The sequence below is a fragment of the Oncorhynchus tshawytscha genome, linkage group LG31, assembly GCF_018296145.1.
Source record: "Oncorhynchus tshawytscha isolate Ot180627B linkage group LG31, Otsh_v2.0, whole genome shotgun sequence".
NCBI lineage: Eukaryota > Metazoa > Chordata > Actinopteri > Salmoniformes > Salmonidae > Oncorhynchus > Oncorhynchus tshawytscha.
Window position 1 is genome coordinate 10,858,361 of NC_056459.1, and position 19,369 is coordinate 10,877,729.

A 19,369-nucleotide genomic window follows, 5' to 3' on the forward strand; every position below is an offset into this window, starting at 1 on the left:
TTCAGGCTATAACATGTGGCAATGTGGCATAATTCAAGGGGTATGAATACTTTCTGAAGGCACTGTATGTCAGTCTTATAGTTGTATTATCCTTATACAGTACATACTGTACGTAGGACAAATCATCAGAAACAGGGGTATTGTAAAGCAGTTGGCTACTGTAAAACTGTAGCACATTGTTGTATACCATTTATTATATGTTGGTGATCAAATTATTGTATATTTTTAATAAGGTACAAAACAGGTTCCCATGGACAGAAAAACAAGTGATGAGACCGAACAAGACAAACAGTTCCCATTCCACCCCCGAATCACAGGACTTCCCCAACCCAAAGTTAGATTGGTGGTTCACAATAGTGGCGCTTTTACAGAGTCATGTTATATGCCTTTTTTGTCCCATGCAACATTGTGCAAAATTGTTGTGGTATATGGCCAATATACCACGGCTCAGGGCTGTTCATAAGCACAACACAACTCGGAGTGCCTGGATACAGCCCTTAGCCATGGTATATTGGCCATATACCACAACCCCCCGAGGTTACTATTATAAACTGGTAAACAACGTAATGAGAGCAAATTGATGTAGTATTTACAGCCACATTCATATACAGTTTGGTTTTTCCTTCCAACAAAATTTGATGTAAAATTTCTACAACTGCTTCACAGACAGACTTCGGTGTGTCAAATCGGAGGGCCTGTTGTCCGGACCTCTGGCAGTCTCTATGGGGGTACCACAGGGTTCAATTCTCGGGCCGACTCTTTTCTCTGTATATATCAACGATGTCGCTCTTGCTGCGGGTGATTCCCTGATCCACCTCTACGCAGACGGCACCATTCTGTGTACATATGGCCCTTCTTTGGACACTGTGTTAACTAACCTCCAAATGAGCTTCAATGCCATACAAAACCCCTTCCATGGCCTCCAACTGCTCTTAAACGCTAGTAAAACCAAATGCATGCTTTTCAATTATTCGCTGCCCGCACCCGCCGACTAGCATCACTACTCTGGACGGTTCTTTCCTAGAATACATGGACAACTACAAATACCTAGGTGTCTGGCTAGACTGTAAACTCTCCTTCCAGACTCACATCAAACATTTCCAATCCAGAATCAAATCTAGATTTGGCTTTCTATTTCGCAACAAAGCCTCCTTCATTCACGCCACCAAACTTACCCTAGTAAAACTGACTATCCTACCGATCCTCAACTTCGGCGATGTCATCTACAAAATAGCTTCCAATACTCTACTCAGCAAACTGGATGCAGTCTATCACAGTGCCACCCGTTTTGTTACCAAAGCCCCTTATACCACCCACCACTGCTACCTGTATGCTCTAGTCGGCTGACCCTCACTACATATTCGTCGCCAAACCCACTGGCTCCAGGTCATCTATAGGTCTATGCTAGGTAAAGCTCCTCCTTATCTCAGCTCACTAGTCACGATAACAACACCCACACGTAGCACGCGCTCCAGCAGGTACTGTATATCTCACTGGTCATCCCCAACGTCAACACCTCCTTTGGCCGCCTATCCTTCCAGTTCTCTGCTGCCAGTGACTGGAACGAATTGCAAAAATCGCTGAAGCTGGAGACTTACATTTCCCTCATTAACTTTAAACATCAGCTATCTGAGCAGCAAACTGATCGCTGCAGCTGTACATAGTCCATCTGTAAATAGCCCACCCTATCTACCTTCCTCATCCCCATATTGTTTTTATTTACTTTTCTGCTCTTTTTCACACCAGTTTCACTACTTGCACATTATCATCTGCTCTTCATCGTCTGCTCATCTATCACTCCAGTGTTAATCTGCTAAATTGTAATTACTTTGCTACTATGGCCTACATATTGCCTTACCTCCTTACGCTATTTGCACACACTGTAAAAATACTTATTTTTTTTCTATTGTGTTATTGACTGTACGCTTGTTTATTCCATGTTTAACCCCGTGTTGTTGTTTGTGTCGCACTGCTTTGCTTTATCTTTGCCAGGTCGCAGTTGTAAATGAGAACTTTATCTTAACTAGCTTACCTGGTTAAATAAAGGTGACAAAAAAGATAATTCGATTAGATATGCATCCAAATTGAAAGAGTGATTTGTAATTTTGATTGTTGTACTCAGTCAGTTGGAAATGTGCTTAGAGTTTTTGAAACATGAGCCATTTTGATTATCTGTTTTGGTTTTTATGGCGGTTTTGGAGCAGTGGCTTCTTGCTTGCTGAGCGGCCTTTCAGGTTATGTCGATATAGGACTCGTTTTACTGTGGGTATAGATACTTTTGTACGTGTTTCCTCCAGCATCTTCACAAGGTTCTTTGCTGTTCTGGATTTGATTTGCACTTTTCGCACCAAAGTACGTTAATCTCTAGGAGACAGAACACATCTCCTTCCTGAGCGGTGTGACAGCTGCGTGTTCCCATGGTGTTTATACTTGCGTACTATTGTTTGTACAGATGAATGTGCTACCTTCAGGCATTTGGAAATTGCTCCCAAGGATGTACCAGACTTGTGGAGGTCTACCATTTTTTCTGGGGTCTTGGCTGATTTCTTTTGATTTTCCCATGTTGTCAAGCAAAGAAGCACTGAGTTTGAAGGTAGGCCTTGAAATACATACACAGGTACACCTCCAATTGACTCAAATTATGTCAATTAGCCTATCAGAAGCTTCTAAAGCCATGACATCATTATCTGGAATTTTCCAAGCTGTTTAAAGGTACAGTCAACTTAGTGTATGTAAACTTCTGACCCACTGGAATTGTGATACAGTGAGTTATAAGTGATTATTTCTTCGTCTGTAAACAATTGTTGGAAAACTTACTTGTGTCATGCAAAAAGGATGTCTTAACCGACTTGCCAAAACTTGTTTGTTAACAAGAAATTTGTTGGGTGGTTGAAAAACGAATTTTAATTCATTTTAATGATTCCAACCTAAGTGTATGTAAACTTCCGACTTCAACTGTATCTGTCACAAATACATTTATTTTACATATAGAAAACCATAAAGACCTGAGTGAAGTCCCCTATTTGAACATTATGCAAAGTCCAGTGTAATTATCTGCTTCCCCAGCCAGTTCAGTTCTCTGGTCAAACACACAGCTGCCCCAGTCCCAGAAGATTCAGGCTGAGAGATTGTGAGCTGTGGTGGGGTTGAAACTCCCCAGAGAGTTTCAGTGAGTTTTTAGCACATGGCTTCAGTATTAGAAATATCATGAAGACTAGTGAGGTTATAGCACATGGCTTCAGTATTAGAAATATCATGAAGACTAGTGGCTTTATAACCAATGGCTTCAGTATTAGAAATATCATGAAGACTCGTGATTTTATAGCACATGGCTTCAGTATTAGTCATATCATGAAGTTCAGTGATTTTATAGATAATGGTTTCAGTATGTGTAATGCTCCGGGTGTCGTGGGTGTGGAGTCAAATGCAGGAGACAGAGAGTTCAATGCTGTGCGTCTTTTAATAGCACCTAACGCACCACAGGGTGCTCACAAAAGTGACGTTCCCAAACACGGAATCAAAATGTACAATGGAACAAATCACGACCAGGCACAAACGCTGTTACGGATACAGTTATCCTGTGTGTGTGTGTATCCTGTGTGTGTGTTTCTTTTCTCTCCTTCTCCCCTCACAGGTGAAAATCATCACTCCCCAATCAATCATCAATCAGAAGACACACCTCCTCCTATTTCCTACCCAATCACAGTTCCTTCCCCATGGTTTAAAAACCCCATCATTTGTTTGCTCTAGAGCTCAATCTCTCTGTAAATGCCATGTTTGTAGGTCTCTGTGTTTCACTCTCGCTTTGTGTCTTAACCTCTCTTTTGTTTGAGCACCTCCATAGCACTTTGTCATCCCCTGTGAGTATTGTTTTGGTTATGGTGTTTGTTTGTTGCTGGTGGGAAAAGGGGGAAACAAGACAAGTCGCCCATGGGCATACACTACCCGTAGGTAAACTTTGTTAAATACACTAGTTAGAACTGGGCGGACCACCCACTGTATTTTTGGTTAGTTAGTTAGCTGTTGTTAAAGTAGGCTAGTCTAGCTTAGGGGTGTTTTTGTATATTTATTGTTTCATTCCTTGGGTCCAGCTCAGCCCCTTTTCCTGCTCCCTCCCCATTACCGTGTGTTTATAAATAAACCTGGAGTTTGACGGTAGATTTCTGTTGTCGTGGTTATTTCATTCACACTTTTACTTTGTCACAATAATAATTTGCATGAGATATGTTACGGGTCTCATTACCATCCCCCCCTAGACTGTCGGGCCAAAAGGGATTCGTAACAAACGCGTACCTCTACAACAGAGCCGAAGGTTACATAGAAATAATCCCGCACAACAACCAGGCGGGCCGGCTGTCTAATAAAGACAAACTAATTAACCCTACACAGGTGCTACCACTAAACATACAAGGAGGGGGAGGAAAAACAATCAGTGGCAGCTAATAGGCCGGTGACGACGACCGCCGAGCGCCACCCGCCCGGGAAGGGGAAACACCCTCGGTCGGACTCGTGACAGTATGAGTAATATCATGAAGACCGGTGATTTTATAGATAATGGCTTCAGTATTAGAAATATCATGAAGACCAGTGAATTTATAGCTAATGGATTCAGTAGTAGTAATATCATGAAGACCAGTGAGTTTATAGCACATGGCTTCAGTATTAGTAATATCACGAAGACCAGTGAGTTTATAGCTAATTGTCACTACCGTCATATAAATAATTGGACCAAGGCGCAGCGTGAGAAGAGTTCCACATTTTATTAATAGTGAAACTTATCAAAACAAAGTGTCACACTCTGACCATGATTTGCCTTGTTTGTTTCTATGTTTTGTTTGGTCAGGGTGTGATATGAGTGGGCATTCTATGTTGTATGTCTAGTTTGTCTATTTCTATGTGTTTTGGCCTGATATGGTTCTCAATCAGTGGCAGGTGTTTGTCGTTGTCTCTGATTGGGAACCATATTTAGGTAGCCTGTTTTGTATTGTGGTTCGTGGGTTATTGTCTATGTTATGTTGCACGTTAGCACAGTGTTTTGGTAGCAGTCACGATCGTCTTGTTAGTTTGTTTGTTTGTTAGTATACTTCGTGTTTTTTTCGTCTTTCATTAAAATCATGCATTCACGCCACGCTGCTCTTTGGTCTACTCAATACGACGATCGTGACAGAATAACCCACCAACAATGGACCAAGCAGCGTGGTAACGGCCAGCAGCAGCAGCGGCAAAGAACACAGGACTCCTGGACTTGGGAGGAGATTCTGGACGGCGAAGGACCCTGGCCACAGCCAGGGGAATATCGCCGCCCCAAAGCAGAGCTGGAGGCAGCGAAAGCAGAGAGGCGCCGTTATGAGGAGGCAGCACAGCAGCGTGGCTGGAAGCCCGAGAGGCAGCCCCAAAAATGTATTGGGGAGGCACACAGGGACTGTGGCGAAGCCAGGTAGGAGACCTGCGCCAACTTCCTGTGCTTACCGGAGAGAGAGAGGGACTGGGCAGGCACCGTGTTATGAGGTGGAGCGCACTGTGTCCCCGGTGCGTGTGCATAGCCCGGTTTGGTACATTCCGGTGCGGGCTATTCCACCTCGCCGCACTGGCCTGGCTACCGGGAGCATTCAACCAGGTAAGGTTGGGCAGGCTCGGTGCTCAAGAGCTCCAGTGCGCCTGCACGGTCCGGTCAATCCAGTGCCACCTCCATGCACCAGCCCTCCGGTGGCAGCCACACGCGCCAGGCTGTCTCTCCATCTCATCCCTACAGGTGCTCCCATCTGTCCTGAGCCGCCAGAGTCCCCCGTCTGTCCTGAGCCGCCAGAGTCCCCCGTCTGTCCTGAGCCGCCAGAGTCCCCCGTCTGTCCTGAGCCGCCAGAGTCCCCCGTCTGTCCTGAGCCGCCAGAGTCCCCCGTCTGTCCTGAGCCGCCAGAGTCCCCGTCTGTCCTGAGCCGCCAGAGTCCCCCGTCTGTCCTGAGCCGCCAGAGTCCCCCGTCTGTCCTGAGCCGCCAGAGTCCCCCGTCTGTCCTGAGCCGCCAGAGTCCCCCGTCTGTCCTGAGCCGCCAGAGTCCCCGTCTGTCCTGAGCCGCCAGAGTCCCCCCGTCTGTCCTGAGCCGCCAGAGTCCCCCGTCTGTCCTGAGCCGCCAGAGTCCCCGTCTGTCCTGAGCCGCCAGAGTCCCCCGTCTGTCCTGAGCCGCCAGAGTCCCCGTCTGTCCTGAGCCGCCAGAGTCCCCCGTCTGTCCTGAGCCGCCAGAGTCCCCCGTCTGTCCTGAGCCGCCAGGAGCTGCCCCTCAGTCCAGAGGCTCTCCTCAGTCCAGTGGGGCAATGACTATGGTGGAGTGGGGTCCACGTCCCGCGCCAGATGCCCACCCAGACCCTCCCCTGTAGGTTTAGGTTTTGCGGCGGTTTTGGGGAGTCCGCACCTTAGAGGGGGGACTGTCACACTCTGACCATGATTTGCGTTGTTTGTTTCTATGTTTTGTTTGGTCAGGGTGTGATATGAGTGGGCATTCTATGTTGTATGTCTAGTTTGTCTATTTCTATTTGTTTTGGCCTGATATGGTTTTCAATCAGGAGTTTGTCGTTGTCTCTGATTGGGAACCATATTTAGGTAGCCTGTTTTGTATTGTGTTTCGTGGGTTATTGCACCATAACATAGACACTCTAGCACAGTGTTTTGGTAGCAGTCACGTTCGTCTTGTTTGTTTGTTCGTATACTTCGTGTTTTTTTCATCTTTCATTAAAATCATTCATTCACAGCACGCTGCGCTTTGGTCTACTCAATACGACGATTGTGACACAAAGATATAATGATGTGAAGTACATAGAGCACATAGGCACTACTAAAAAACAATATCTATCCCACATCGCAGGTGGGAAAAGGAACACACTAAGTATGATCCCCAATTAGAGGCAACGATTATCAGCTGCCTCCAATTGGGAACCATACACATACACCAAATAGTATATTTCTATCTAGAAACCCCCCTTGTCACGACCTGACCTAAAACACCATGAAGGTCAGAGTCCACCGTCCTCCCCTGCTACTGCTCCCATCCACCTTCCAGCTCAGCTTCCAGTCTGAGGGGAAGACCTTGTTTGCCAGGCACATGAGAGTGGCCTTCCCCTGCTGCAGCTCCACACTGGAGGGGGGCAGGACTGTCATGGTGGGACGAACGTCATCTAGCAGACAGGTGGGAAGTTAGAGAGAGGGGAGCTGTCAGTCAATCACCAGACTGATATGACAATAATGATGCAGCAGTTTTATATCTTAGCTTAACTAAGATGTTTTGTTTTCAATTAGGTTTCTGTCCCTCAAACACACAGCTTCTCAGTCTTTCTGTCACTCTTTCACTTATCTTTGAGTAGCTACTGAAGCATCTTATAACTGTATGAGATTACTGAAAAACCATTCAACTATCTTCAAAACTTTTACTATTTAAAATGAAAATATTTCAGCACTCCTCTCCCTTTTTGTAATTGGATAAAATCCTAGGAATCAAACTGCATTTCATTATTCATTATTATTGTTATTTTAAAGAAAATTCCACAGAATATATGACCCATTCCTAAATAATGATCTGTTTAAAATAATGCTGAGGAAGTCAATTCCAGTTGACTGTAAGCATGTCAAAAATAATATTACATTTAAAGATTATGCAGAAATCACTCCATTTCCTGGTTGCTAAAATTCTAATAGTTCACCTAACTTCAGTTTATGTGACAAAACAAGCAAGTATAGTGGAAGAGCATGGCTCTCCAACCCTGTTCCTGTTGAACTACTGTCCTGTACGTTTTCACTCCAACCCTGTTCCTGTAGAGTTACTGTCCTGTAGGTTCAATCCAACCCTGTTCCTGTAGAGCTATTGTCCTGTACGTTTTCACTCCAACCCTGTTCCTGTAGAGCTACTGTCCTGTTGGTTTTCACTCCAACCCTGTTCCTGTAGAGCTACTGTCCTGTAGGTTCACTCCAACCCTGTTCCTGTAGAGCTACTGTTCTGTAGGTTCACTCCAACCCTAATATAGTTCAGCTGATTCTAAAAAAATACCTGGTTCATAAGCTGAATCAGGTTAATTACAACTTGGGTTGGAGTGAAGGTTTACAAGAACAGGGTTGGAGTGGAAACCTACAGGAGGGAAACTCTACAGGAACAGGGTTGGAGTGAAAACCTACAGGAGGGAAGCTCTACAGGAACAGGGTTGGTGAGCCCTGGTGTAACCAAAAGTATATTATTATGAACAGCAGAATTAGCAAGATAGCAGCACTTTGCAAAAGAAAGCAAATATAAAATAAAAGTGCAAAAATAGATAGTATAACTATTTGCTATATTTCTAAGATTTAAGAAAATAAGAAATTAGATGTAGATTAACTTACTTCCAACATCCAGTCTAGTGCCTCCAACAAAAGTGTACCACGGTGATACAAACTCATGCAACGACCATACAAAAACCTTTGAAACTATAAAGACACAGCTCTCGCTCTTTGTACACCTACATTTATCCAAACCACTCTCAAATTTCAACAATACCACCATTGTTCGAAATTAATACACACTTTATAAGCACCTTGTTTGATATACCATCTTGAATAGGCATTTTAATTTAACTCAATTAAGTTCTAAGGTTAATGATTGCAACACAAATTATTTTAAAAATAAATACACATTTCTACTTTCTATTTAAGGTAGTTGTAATAGTGTTAAGGAATTGAATTGGTATTTTGATAACAGAAGTCAAGATCGAGAATTGAATACTACTTACACTCAGTTTGGTCCCTCCACCGAAAGTTCACCACAGTGACAGTCTGATTGACTCGCAGTACAAAAATCTCCAGACACACACATAGGGGAATGTTATTAACAAAACATGGAACTGATCAATGAATCTTATTTTGTCACTGATGCCCCCTACTGGTATACTCTGGAACTCCAGGAGATTGGACACATTCACGTTCCCTGTTCACCATTAAACATTCAACAGTATGAAAACAGCTGTGCACTATGTTGATAATATCTAATCATATTTTAACAAGTAATCATGAAAAGAGCTTGAACAGCAATGAAGGAATGTGTCAGTATAAATATGTTTGTGTAATGACTTTCAGACAACACATGAAGGAGGATTTCAGAACTTTTCTTAATGACAGTGCAGTGATTTGCCCAGGAGGAACATTTCTATAGAGAGACACTTTGCATTGGCATCACATGCTTCAGTGCTCTGGGAGTGTTTATAGCCCTGTGAGTTGAACACTTCATGTGAGAGCTGTATTTCATTTAAACAGAACCCACGGCAACCATGACTTTCATCACCATCTTCATCTGGACTCTTGTCTGTCACGCACAAGGTGAGAGACATTTTGAACATTTTCAGAATGCAAGCATCGCGTTGTACAGTGGGGCAAAAAAGTATTTAGTCAGCCACCAATTGTGCAAGTTCTCCCACTTAAAAAGATGAGAGAGGCCTGTAATTTTCATCATAGGTACACGTCAACTATGACAGACAAAATGAGAAGAAAAAAAATCCAGAAAATCACATTGTAGGATTTTTAATGAATTTATTTGCAAATTATGGTGGAAAATAAGTATTTGGTCAATAACAAAAGTTTATCTCAATACTTTGTTATATACCCTTTGTTGGCAATGACAGAGGTCAAACGTTTTCTGTAAGTCTTCACAAGGTTTTCACACACTGTTGCTGGTATTTTGACCCATTCCTCCATGCAGATCTCCTCTAGAGCAGTGATGTTTTGGGGCTGTTGCTGGGCAACACGGACTTTCAACTCCCTCCAAAGATTTTCTATGGGGTTGAGAACTGGAGACTGGCTAGGCCACTCCAGGACCTTGAAATGCTTCTTACGAAGCCACTCCTTCGTTGCCCGGGCGGTGTGTTTGGGATCATTGTCATGCTGAAAGACCCAGCCACGTTTCATCTTCAATGCCCTTGCTGATGGAAGGAGGTTTTCACTCAAAATCTCACGATACATGGCCCCATTCATTCTTTCCTTTACACGGATCAGTCGTCCTGGTCCCTTTGCAGAAAAACAGCCCCAAAGCATGATGTTTCCACCCCCATGCTTCACAGTAGGTATGGTGTTCTTTGGATGCAACTCAGCATTCTTTGTCCTCCAAACACGACGAGTTGAGTTTTTACCAAAAATTTATATTTTGGTTTCATCTGACCATATGATATTCTCCCAATCTTCTGGATCATCCAAATGCTCTCTAACAAACTTCAGACGGGCCTGGACATGTACTGGCTTAAGTAGGGGGACACGTCTGGCACTGCAGGATTTGAGTTCCTGGCGGCCTAGTGTGTTACTGATGGTAGGCTTTGTTACTTTGAATGACCAGCTCTATGCAGGTCATTCACTAGGTCCTCCCGTGTGGTTCTGGGAGTTTTGCTCACCGTTCTTGTGATAATTTTGACCCCACGGGTGTGAGAACTTGCGTGGAGCCCCAGATCGAGGGAGATTATCAGTGGTCTTGTATGTCTTCCATTTCCTAATAATTGCTCCCACAGTTGATTTCTTCAAACCAAGCTGCTTACCTACTGCAGATTCAGTCTTCCCAGCCTGGTGCAGAACTACAATTTTGTTTCTGGTGTCCTTTGACAGCTCTTTGGTCTTGGCCATAGTGGAGTTTGGAGTGTGACTGTTTGAGGTTGTGGACAGGTGTCTTTTATACTGATAACAAATTCAAACAGGTGCCATTAATACAGGTAACGAGTGGAGGACAGAGGAGCCTCTTAAAGAAGAAGTTACAGTTCTGTGAGAGCCAGATATCTTGCTTGTTTGTAGATGACCAAATACTTATTTTTCACCATAATTTGCAAATAAATTCCTTAAAAATCCTACAATGTGATTTTCTGGATTTTTTCTCTCATTTTGTCTGTCATAGTTGAAGTGTACCTATGCTGAAAATTACAGGCCTCTCTCATCTTTTAAAGTGGGAGAACTTGCCCAATTGGTGGCTGACAAAATACTTTTTCTCCCCACTGTAAATGTGGAATTACGAATATAATCTTCCAAATATTTTACCTTCCTATATGTGATCTTTTCCTTCTTTCTCCCTGCAGGGTCTTGGGCCCAGTATTTACTGACTCCGTCTGCAGCTCAATCAGTCCAGCTGGGTCAAATTGTCTCTATTGACTGTAGCACCAGTAGTAAAGTTACTCAGTACTCTGGCTCACAGTATTACCTGGCCTAGTACCATCAGACGTCTGGAGAAGCTCCTAAACTCCTGATCTATTACACATCAGACAGGTTCACAGGAGTTTCCACCAGGTTCAGTGGAAGTGGGAGAGGAAATGGTGTTGACTTCACTCTGACCATCAGTGATGTCCAGGCTGAGTATACAGGAGTTTACTACTGTCAGAGTTACCACAGGTGTCAGGAGGAATGGGCCAAAATTGACCCAAGTTATTGTGGAAAGCTTGTGGTAGGGTACCAGAGAGAATACAGTAGACGGCACACGTCAAACGTGTGATTTATGACCCTATGTTATGGGTCACGTGTGTATGCCCATATATGGGTATCCTGTCAGGACATGCTGTCGGGAAGTTATCACGTGCTATAGGGAGTGCCCATATATGGGCATCCTGTCAGGACATCCTGTCGTCCGTTCTCACGCCTTAGAGTGAGTGTTAATTCATGCATGTATTTCATCTGTTACTTTGAAGTTGTCATGATGATTGATGTGTAGGGACCTTGTTGAACTGGGGAATGTGTTTGAACATTTCAAACAGTATGACCCCCACCATGTTTTAGGGACCTTAGGGCTGTTGTCTATGAAACAGGAATGTCCGGGGTTATTGGGGGCTGACGCATTATAAATAAGCCCCAGAACACCATAAGCGCCCCAGAACACTAAACAAGAAATTTATAAAATCAACCCAGAACATTAAACCGAAAAATTAAACATGTCTCCAAGGCCAATTCTGGGTGTACTTTGTGCCAAGAACCCAATGACAAAAGCATCGAGGAGGAGAAGTTTTGGATATGAGTGATGGACATATGGCTCACATATTCCAACCTGAGGATTCAACTGTGAAGATTTTCACAGAAAATGGCCCCAGCCCACTTTATCAAGCAAAACCTTGGAGTTTTTCTCCAGCACTGCGTATGAGAGAATGGCTTAAGATACGACTAGTGCTATGTCAGATCCAACAAGCCCTGGGTGGTACATCCCTGCCAGGCTACGCGTTGGAGGAGGAGGTGTGCAGGCGCAATGATTTGAAAGCCATAAGAATATCTTCAATGGCGTATAGCCCAATTTTAACAATATGTTAGTTCAAATGTTACAAAATCTGTTAGTTCATATCTATTTTCCAAAGCCTGCAAGGATGTGAACTATTTTATGCCGATCTTTAGCTTTAAATTATCCGATTATCATATATACCTGGCCATGATGAAAAAAATTGACATTCTTTTCCAAAATCGTGAACAATTACTCCGCTGGGCGCTTCTATCCTTAAGACATGCCCAGGGTCTACATGCACAACGTTTGATCTATCCATGGAATGAAAACTTACGGAACGTTGCTCTCTTGTGAGCAAGAGAGCCTGTCTTGACGAAGGTGAATTGGAAACGGATTGATGTCAGGGCTAACCCTATAGCCGGACCATTTATCTGTAAGAAAGGAATAGTAAAGTTGTTCGTACTAATTATAACATGTTTTAAAAGGTCTGTACTAAATATTTTGAATTAAATAAAGGGTTTTAAAATTGTATCTCACCTTTTAATGAAGAACCTTTTAACGAGAAAATGTTTCAGGAAAGACGCGGGTGTGCGTTTCAAAACATGGGGCTTCTCGGAGGGGAGGGGGTCTGCAATTGTTTTAAAACAATGTTTTTTTTTTATATGAATATAGTCTTTCCTACAACTGACAGTTATAAATAAATGCATTTAAAGGGTATTAAAGTGTAGTACAGCCCTGGTGGATTTTTCAGGTATGTATTGATGACAATTGCACGTATTTTTACAAGTTAAAATGTATATACTTCAATTAAATATATGCTAATATTATCTAACGTCTATAGGCTACCCGTCGTTTACCCAGGTGCTACCAGGAAGAATTGATTGGGATCAGCCATCATTAGATGAGAAATCAGAGGTTCAAACTGAGACAGAGTCTGAGACACAAACTGAGTCTTCTTTACGAAGCCCGTCACCGTCACGCTATTTTTGACGTAAGTCCAAAAATAAAATCCATAATAATATGAATACATTAAAAACAAAAAGTCTGTACCCTATTTAAAAAAGAAATCTTGTGTTTTCAGCGGACAGCCCCCCAAAAATGAAACGTGATGCATTATGGACTCTGAACGACTTCGGAGGAGCAGATGAAACGGACCGTATTCTACCGTTCTGTACAGCAGGCTTTACCCTAGATCCAAACACCAGCCATCAGTCCAGAACAGCGTGAAGACATAACAGCCAAAAAGATCATCTGTGAATCCTTCCTCATGGAGCTTTTTGAAGGTGAGCTGAATATTCAATGTGATGTTTGTATATAGATATATATTATTTAAGAATGATATGTATTAATTATTTTCATTCACGTATATGTTTTTTTTTAAATGAAGGCTATTTATCCATTGAACCAATGTTTTTATTCATACTGTTTGTAAACAATAGCTTATACCCTCTTAGGGTCTTTTTGACACTCTAATTATATCAAACCTCTCAGACAAGAAAGTAATTTTTTATTTTACCTTTATTTAACTAGGCAAGTCAGTTAAGAACAAATTCTTATTTTCAATGACTGCCTAGGAACGGTGGGTTAACTGCCTTGTTCGGGGGCTTGTTACAGAAGACTACATATTCTCATTAAGAATAATGTTGTTTTAATTCTATATGGGTCCTGCTTTGCTATGGTCCTGTGTTCTCTTGTCGGTCAATGATTTTAATTACAATATAGCAATTATGTTCTCGGCTCAATTACTTAGAAGGGCTAGTGGTCCCCCCCCCATGGCAATGCATGTGGTCATGTTAAGGTTTTCAATGTTTCCTTGTCGGAGATTTCTGGTTTTGCATATGACTGTGCATTATATGATGTCGTAATAGGGGAGCGGATTTGATCACGGCTATTGGTATTCTTGATCATTTATTGATCCAAAAAGACACACACCTGTTATGGGATTAATTCCTCATCGGTTTGCATTGCGTGGTAGTGTATTAGCATGGTATGAGACAAGATAAATAATACAGTTTAAGTCAAGTATAAAATAAACAGTATTATTCTAAATTGCGAGATGAATAAAAGAATGTGTTATCACATCAACATCAAAATCTTTTCAGAATGTACCTGTTTTCACAGTATAGAATGACATCTATACAGATTATATTACAACTTTTTATGTTTTGTCTTAGTGATTTTTCTTTAATAAATAGGAAACTCAACAGTGTGTAGGTCTGAGAAACTTTAATTAGATAGTTGTTTTATTGTTGTTGAAACCTTGAAATGTACACAATGAGAAGTGATATTGTATCAACAGTTTTTAACGGGATAATTGTATCAAATATATATCTTTGCATGTTTGTATTAGAGCTCCTTTAAAATGTTTTCATCACTGTCTGGTAAACACATCCATGTAAGTTGGAGCTACTCTACGTGATTATACGGGACTGTTGTACAGATTTGAGCACTTGACAAGACGTTGACATTTCTGGGTCTGTCTCGCCTGTAACATAATAATAATGTTATATCATTTAAAAAAATAATATTACAAATCTGTCAACCGAATGTATTTCTTAAAACACCTTTTTGCAACAGTAGTTGTCACATCCCCCACTCATCCCCCAGTTCAATGAGGTCCCTACACATCAATCATCATGACAACTTTAAAGTAACAGATGAAATACATGCATGAATTAACACTCACACTAAGGCGTGAGAACGGACGACAGGGTGTCCTGACAGGATGCCCATATATGGGCACTCCCTAGAGCACGTGATAACTTCCCGCCAGGATGTCCTGACAGGATGCCCAGATATGGGCATACACACGTGACCCATGACATAGGGTCATAAATCACACGTTTGATGTGTGCCGTCTACTGTATTCTCTCTGGTAGCCTACCAAAAGCTTCCCACAATAAGTTGGGTGAATTTTGGTCCATTCCTCCTGACAGAGCTGGTGTAATTAAGTCAGGTTTTAGTCCTCCTTGATCGCATACACTTTTTCCGTTCTGCCCATACATTTTCTATGGGATTGAGGTCAGGGCTTTGTGATGGCCACTGCAATACCTTTACCTAGTTGGCCTGAAGCCATTTTGACACAAATTTGGAAGTATGCTTGGGGTCATTGTCCATTTGGAAGTCCCACTTGCGACCAAGCTTTAACTTCCTGACTGATGTCTTAAGATGTTGCTGTTATATGGGCACACTCTAGAACACATAATAACTTCCCGCCAGGATGTCCTGACAGGATGCCCATATATGGGCATATACACGGGACCCATGACATGGGGTCATAAATAGCACGTTTGACGTGTGCCGTCTACTGTACTCTCCCTGCTACCCAACACGTTTGACCCAAATTAAAGAATTTAAAGGCAATGCCTACCAAATACTAATTGAGTGTATGTAAACTTCTGACCCACTGGGAATGTGATGAAAGTAATAAAAGCTGAAATAAATGATTCTCTCTACTATTATTCTGACATTTCACATTCTTAAAATAAAGTGATGATCCTATCTGACCTAAGATAGGGCATTTTTACAAGGATTAAATGTCAGGAATTGTGAAAAACTGAGTTTAAATGTATTTGGCTAGGTTTATGTAAACTTCAACTGTATGTATTGCTGTTCCAGTAGTAACTGGAGGAGAGCAGCAGCAGCAGCACAGACTGAAGAGAGACATGTTAATGACGTGTTATTGCTAGTGTTTCCCAGTATCACCAGAGCGGGCCCTCCTCCACAGAGGAACCACCAAGAGATGATGTCATTCTCTATGGACTTAACATCATCTCTGACTCTACATTCTCAGGTTCATCATTTGAATGAGAGATAACATTTATAGTGAAGTTAAATGTTAGTTGTATTTGGTGGAAGGGGTTTCTTGCAGGTTGGCTTCAGATCTATAGATATCATGTAATACTGACTACTAATGGCCCATAGTGTTAACATGACTGTGTGTGAGGAGGTTTGTGTTTATAATGGGAGCACTAGTTGCACTGTCTGTCTATAGGCTTTTCATTGTATATTTACTGTACAAGATAGAGACCACAGTGGTGCTGTATCATACTATAGTGGGGAAATATCTGATACAATACTCCTGTGGTCGCAGTGTATAATGAATGGTAGGTTCACACTGGGCACAGACAACAGTTCTATGTCTAGTTTTGATTTACATTTGGTTGAGTTGTCAACTAACCGTGAATTCAATGTGAAATCAACAACAAATGTTACCATGTCATTGTATTTAGGTTAAAAGTTTTTTTTTTAAACTCCAGGACAGTAGCTCTACAGGAACAGGGTTGGAGTGAAAACCTACAGGACAGTTGCTCTACAAGAACAGGGTTGGAGTGAAAACCTACAGGACAGTAGCTCTAAAGGAACAGGGTTGGAGTGAATTTTAGCAACCAGGAAATAAAGGAGTGATTTCTGCATAATGCATCTGTAAATGTAATATTATTTTTACATGATTACAGTCAACTGCAATTTAATCACTCAGCATTATTTTAAACGGAATGTCATTTTTAAATTGGTCATACAATCTGTGGAATTTTCTTTTAAATAATAATAATAATAAATTATGAAATGCAGTTTTATTCCTAGGATTTTATCCCACGGGAGGTATGCTGAAATATTTTCCTTTTAAATATTAAAAGTTTTGAAGTATATTTGAATGTATTTTCAGTAATCTTATAATCATAATCATTTTAATCTGCTTCAGTAGCTACTCAAAGGGAAGTGAAAGAGTGACAGAAAGACTGAGAAGCTGTGTGTTTGAGGGACAGAAACCTACTGAAAAAACCCAACTTAGTTTAAAGCTAAGATGTAAAACTGCCGCATCATTATTGTCATATCAGTCTGGTGATTGATTGACAGCTTCCCTCTCTCTAACATCCCACCTGTCACCTAGGTGACGTTCATTCCACCATGACGGTCCTGCCCCCCTCCAGTGTGGAGCTGCAGCAGGGGAAGGCCACTCTCATGTGCCTGGCAAACAAGGTCTTCCCCTCAGACTGGAAGCTGAGCTGGAAGGTGGATGGGAGCAGTAGCAGCACCTGGGAGGTGACCGGGAGCCCTGGGGTCCTGGTGAAGGACGGCCACTACAGCTGGAGCAGCACCCTGACCCTCCCTGTTGATCAGTGGAGGAAGGTGGACTCTGTGACCTGTGAGGCGTCCCAGGGCTCCCAGACTCCTCTCTCTGAGACACTGAGGAGAGACCAGTGGAGGAAGGTGGACTCTGTGACCTGTGAGGCGTCCCAGGGCTCCCAGACTCCTCTCTCTGAGACACTGAGGAGAGACCAGTGTTCTGATTAATGAGCTCCTCCTCTGACTCCACTGTTTTACTCTGTTCTGCACTCAGTGCCTCTCCATTTTACTGATCCAGCTCTACTAGCACCACAGGAGGTTGGTGGTACCTTAAATAGGGAAGACAGGCTCAAAGTTATGGCTGGAATGGAATACATGGAAAGGTATCGAACTCATCAAACACATGGTTTCCATGTGATCCATACCATTCCATTCACTCCAATCCAGACATTATTATGAGCCGTCCTCCCCTCAGCAGCCTCCTGTGACTAGAACACTTATGTTAGGCTGGACCCTGTCTGGGAATCCATATCTCTCTGATTCTGATGTCATAGATCTGCTTGTCTTTCTTAATCATGTGTGTGATGCCCTTTATTGCTGTCATGCTGTTGGTTCTGACATGTTGAGATAATAAAGACATTCAATCTTTAAAATTGTTTGCCTGGATATCATTAATGAGTTTTACCATTAGACATTGAGATCTTTACGATTTGTTTAGTTGTCATGAGGAATGGAGAGCTCTGCCATGGAAAATGACTTTACTAATACATTTCAGTTAAATAGCTTCGCTCAATGAATGCTTTGCTGATTGGGCAAAGTTGGTACCAGTCAAAAGGATATCTACAGCACAGGGGGTTGGTGGCACCTCAATTGGGGAGGACTGGTTCAAAGTGACGACTGGAACAGAATGAATGGAATTGTATTGAACTCATCAAACATATGGTTTCTATGTGTTTGATACGCTTCCATTCACTCCATTTCAGCCATTATTCTGAGCCGTCCTCCCCTCAGCAGCCTCCTGTGACCTACAGTGATACTAATACTGAGGACACGTGCTATAAACTTAATGGTCTTCATGATATTACTAGTACTGAATCCATTAACTATAATCTCACTGGTCTTCATGATATTACTAATACTGAATCCATTATCTATAAAATCACTGGTCTTCATGATATTACTAATACTGAATCCAGGATCTATACAATCACTGGTCTTCATGATATTACTAATACTGAATCCATGATCTATACAATCACTGGTCTTCATGATATTATTAATACTGAATCCATGATCTATAAAATCACTGGTCTTCATGATATTACTAATACTGAATCCATTATCTTTAAAATCACCAGTCTTCATGATATTACTAATACTGAATCCATTATCTTTAAAATCACCGGTCTTCATGATATTACTAATACTGAATCCATTATCTATAAAATCACTTGTCTTCATGAGCTGTGTGTTTGACTAGAGAACTGAACATGGACTGGGGAAGCAGATAATTACACTGGACTTTGCATAATGTTCAAATAGGGGACTTCAATCTAAGATCTTTTTATGAATTTCTATATGTAAACTAAATGTATTTGTGACAGATATGTACAGTATAATCGTGATATCAAAATAGTACTTCTTGAATGGAATCAATATGACTGTATTCACTCTTTCAGGGTTGGAGGGGTATAGAAGTTGAGTAGGTGATGAATAGTTGGGTTTGGACAGGGTAAACAATCATACATTTGTGTACTTAAATGGGTGCTTTTCATAATATGAAGTTCAATGAAACGTTTTTAAAAAATCAAAACCTTTTCTGAATGTTGTTCAACATTTCCTGCAAAATCAAGCATTTCTTACTGCTCTGTTTCCTTAGTGGTCCCAGTGTCTTTACACAAATGTCCATTGTTGCAGAATACATTGAGAGATATGTACAGTAACATTGTCCATAGACAAGTCTAACCAATTCCATTATTATATTGTATTGTCTTATTTTGATGAAATGGTGTTTAGGATACTTTAGAATACAGGAGACTCCGTAGCTCTGCAGCTGTTGAGTCAGAGCAGTTCCTCTATAGCTGAGGGAGGATTTTGTACGACGCTCTGACACAGTAAAACCCGTT

General features: G+C 41.8%; 1 pseudogene; it reads left to right on the forward strand.

The window, feature by feature from the left end:
* The first annotated feature begins 9,211 nt into the window (after positions 1-9,211).
* On the forward strand, positions 9,212-17,684 carry LOC112229337 (annotated as a pseudogene).
* The last annotated feature ends 1,685 nt before the right edge of the window (positions 17,685-19,369 follow it).